Raw genomic sequence first — 4,488 nt, forward strand, 5'->3', positions numbered from 1 at the left:
AGGGTTTCTCTGTGTTGCTATGAAGCCTTTCCTGGAACTTGCTCTGTAGACCAGGTTGGCCTTGAACTCACAGAAACTCACCTGCCTCTGTCTCTGCCTCCCAAGAGCCAGGATTAAAGACATGCCCACCACCACCTGACTTTTTTGGTGCTAAATGATTTAGAGGACTTTTACAAAGGAAACAAACAGCCTAAGAAGATTGTCCAAATTTTTGAGACAACAGCATAACATTTTTATCTATCTTCCAAGTTCACACTCAAAGTACATCAAGTTTTAAAGCTTCATACATGCTCACAGTGTGATAATAGTTCACGGAAATTTACAATTTCCATTGTGCTGCATTCATAGCTACCTCGAGGCTATGCAGCTCAAAAGTTGTAGGTTGGACACACTTGAGGGGCGCCGAATTTTATCTTTCAAATAGAAAAGTCACCCGTCCCAATGCTTCATAACAATAAATTTTTACAAAATCCTGTGCAATTGTCTAAGGCTGATGTGCAAGTAAGACAATATTTGTCCTAGTTAACTTTAGTTGCTAACTTCACATAGCAAAGCACTCACGGAGAGGCAAACCTGACTGAGGAACTGCCTGGATCAGATGGACCAAGCCTACTGTGAAGGGGCTTGGACTATGTAAGAAGACTAGCTAAGAATGTGCATGGGAGCAAACTAGACAGTATGCCAGTCAATGGTACGTCTTGGTTTCTACCTTCATTCTTCTGCTGTGTGTTCCTGCCCTGCCTTCCCTCAGTGATGGACCACTTGCAAGTATAAGCCAAGTTTCCACCCCAAATAGCTTTTGGTCAGAAAGCAGTAAGAAGAAAACTAAAAGAACATGATATATTAAATTTTTGGTTCATTAAAATAAATTATATCACGAACAAGAAACGTTTATTGACTTTGACATCCAGGTGACATGGTTCCTTTCAGTAAAGCTCATGAAAGGTTCACCCTTTTTTCCAAAGAATTCCTACAACCTGCAGCTGCTCTAACCATCTCAGTACAGAGACATGGGCATTCTGTTTTCTGCTTTCTTCATGACATTGGCCTAATCCTTTCATAATTAAAATAGTTTTTTCTTTCCCTTCAATAACTCTAAAGTCATAATGATGGTCAATATTTTATTATAATGACTTAATTAAAAGAAGTGTTGATGCCCAAGATTCTTCAATATTGATGTTCTGTAGTCACCGAGTCCCCTTGAAAGCAAGAGCACGCACTGATTACTGAGGGCATCACTGCCTTTTGAACGGTACTGGCATCAAAACTCACACAGAGCTATTTCCTTCATCTCTAGAAATAGACTAAATGTGGTCATTCCTTGGGTCTGCTAACAACTGCTGCGCTTATATTTGAGCAAGAGTTAGCTAATAGTTATTAAAAGCCTCGTATTTCCTGGAACCAAGGGCACGTCTTCCAATTTCCTGATACATTAACATGACTCTGAGATTGATAAAATTCTCACTGATTTCTGCATATTCTTTTGCCGTTCTTCATTATCACATGCTTCCATATTGCTCAATTTCCAAAAATTCATATAATAGTCATTATAGGAAACTCATTTTCCATATGAATTTTCACACAGTAGAAATCTTGGACAGAAAGAAGATAGCCCAGCTGCTATCATGTCCAAAGTATGGTAGTGACATACAAGTTTCTGCACTACCATCCACTTAGCAAACTTCAGAAGGTCATTGTAAGAATGGCCATTCCCAGTCAACCCTGAAGACAGTAATATCACATGTGAAGGCCTAGAAGAAAGTGGACATTATCCATTTCTCTCTTCTCCATCAGTCACTTCTCAGTCATTATGTTTTTGTAATTTCCCACCATTGTCACCAAGATTTGAATGGGGAACAAAACCTATAAAATTATACACAATTTTCATTCAAATTTCTGTTATTGCTAATACATTTGTTACTATCACCATATTTCTTTGCATTAAAGAGTGGGTGCAGTTTGTACAGCATAACATTTACAAGATAAGAATTTGAGCATTGTTAAGGAGCGTTCATACAGTCAAGCAGTTAATCGCAGATTTGAGAACATAAAGTCTTGCTTTGCCCAAAGAGTTCAGGAAATTTAATGACCGTGGGTGCAATCCACATGTTACAAATCTTATTTAGAGCAAGGTGGAGAAATCAGGTGTTTTACTCTCTAGGTCAATATTCTCTTTCTGACCCACCAAGTTTCCTTGATTCTAGACTATTGATGTTTGTCAGTTTGGGTCAGTCAGTTGATGCCAGGGATCAAATTCAAGCTCCTTCATATGCTAGGCAAGTGTAATACCCTATGCTATACCCGCAGCCCTAATTGTCACAGGGAAAACCACAGAGAACACATGCTCTGTCTCTTTCGGTTCTATGGGGGCTGAAGTGCTTTCCCTTGGAGGGGGTTTAGCTGTGGGTTTTTCCCTTCTGGGTTTCACATTGAGGTTTCACACTAAAAGTGAAACTGCTCCCTAGTCATAGAAAATTGGTTTGGTTTAAGGTCAACTCCACAAACAACTGCTAGAAATGAACAAGTTTCCAGAGAAGAAGCCAATTGCTCATCTTCTATAGTTTGGAAAGGAATATTATCTGGTATTTATGTATTTTATTCCAATCAGCAGCACCACATCATACTAAAGGTTTGAGACTCAAGAGGCATTGGCTTAAGCAACTCACATTCAATAGATATTGTGTGCATGCTTTCAGTTTTTCTAGGAGGAATTAGAAAGTAGTATTGAAGGTGGGATTACCTACTTCATGGCATTAGAAACACAGTCATTAAAAATGGCAGTCACTTGCTACTTTCTGAGTTAAGACTTTCCTTTAATGGATGTAAGGCACATATCATTGGTTTAGATCAACAATTTTATTTTAGCATGGTGTTGGCATCATTGCTCATGTATATTATCAGGACTCCAAAATACAGCAGGAATCTCATGTGTAAAAGATTGTGTAAGATTGAATTCTTGTATCAGGACCAAAATATAAAGTTATTAATGTGTACTTAATGCTAAACAAGCTCTAGTCGATCTTTCTTTATCTTTCTTTTGCGTTTCATAACACCCTTTGAACTAAGATCAAAACCTCAAGAGAATTTTGAAATAGTTGATATCTCAAGAAAAGAACTGACAAATACTATAGTTTCCATTGAAACTTGAGCATAGGTTCTTAGCTCATTCATCACAAATCAGCTTTTAACGCACTGTTACTTGAAATCATTACATTATGGTAGTAAATATGCCATGTAACTAAAAGCTGACACGAAGTACCATGTGATTAAAAGATTACATCTTGACTGTTGAAGTTTCAGATTTTCATCTGATCTGCAGAGGGCAAAGACGGTTTTAACAACTTCATCTTTCATTTTTACAGATGTGTCTGGCTTGCGAGAAATGGCACAGAACTTATAGAAGATGCTTCAGTGAAGTTCTTCTTTGCTCCTTGCTGGTGAACTTGTTAAAGAATTAACCTTCTGCAAACCTTCCCAAAGCTTGAGACCCCTCAATTCATCATGCCCTAGTGTTGCTATGGTTTTAGTTAAGTCTTGCAGATTATTTCAGTGCATCAATGTCTTTGGGGGATATTTTTAATGATTCATAAACCATAATGTGGTTCCCAAACCTACTTTTAAAAACAGTTGTCAAGTATTATATATTCTCTTATCCTTAGTGCTTTTACAATTCAGTTACTTGGTATGCTTTCTAGAAACCTATGGTTTAAAGACCTAAAGAGTAATAAAAGGAGCATGTGTACAGCATACATAATGATTTATAGAAAGAGGGTGTTTTAATTCTTCTGAAATGTGTCAAATTGCTGAAAATCTCCCCTCCGGGCTTAGAGAAAAGGCAGTAAGTGAGTGGTTGCTTCAAGTGTGGTAGAAAGCTGTAGCAAAGGGACATACATTTTGAGAAAGGTGAGCAATAGTGTTCTTTAGAAAGTAATATCTAAAAGTTAGTATAAGAAAATTAATATAATTGGCCTTTGTGAAATGTTTTGCAGAACTCTGAATTTAAAAGATTTGTTTGAAAAGAAATTGCTGTCTCTTTTGCTTATTTTTCCCAGCATTGGGATGTACTGTACAAATGTTTTCTATGTTAGAAGCCTTTGTTTTTGTTTGTTTGTTTTTCCTCTCCCTTAGATGTTTCTAGGCTACCAACCCAACCAAGTAGTTATTTCTGTTTTGATAAAAGATACTAAAATCAATATTAGACTAAACTATCTCATATTAAAGTTTGAATTTGAGCTGTACAAATTGACTTTCTGCATTACTTTAATTCAAAAACAGGCTATGAGAGCAAGGAATGCAAATCAATGACAGAGTACCTTCCTAGCATGAAAGAGACCAATTTTCAGTCTAGTTAATATAGTGATCCATGCCTGTAATCCCAGCACTTGGAGATAACAACAGGAAGATCAGGAATTCAAGGCAACCCTCAGCTAAGTAAAAAGTTGAGGCTAGGCAACATGAGACCTCTGTTTCAAAAGGAGAAAGAAACAA

The 4,488-nt window shown here is 37.2% G+C and overlaps 1 protein-coding gene across 2 annotated transcripts in view; it reads left to right on the top strand.

The window, feature by feature from the left end:
• Window positions 1-4,017, top strand: part of Ostn (osteocrin) — a 35,738-nt gene extending 31,721 nt beyond the window's left edge. For both annotated transcript variants that reach the window (XM_005344779.3, XM_013351324.2), the window contains one exon: window positions 3,363-4,017. The gene's annotated coding sequence lies outside the window, so the exon portion shown is untranslated. The remainder of the gene's footprint in view (window positions 1-3,362) is intronic.
• Window positions 4,018-4,488: the final 471 nt, after the last annotated feature.

This window comes from Microtus ochrogaster, chromosome 2 (assembly GCF_000317375.1).
Source record: "Microtus ochrogaster isolate Prairie Vole_2 chromosome 2, MicOch1.0, whole genome shotgun sequence".
NCBI classification, from domain to species: Eukaryota; Metazoa; Chordata; class Mammalia; order Rodentia; family Cricetidae; genus Microtus; species Microtus ochrogaster.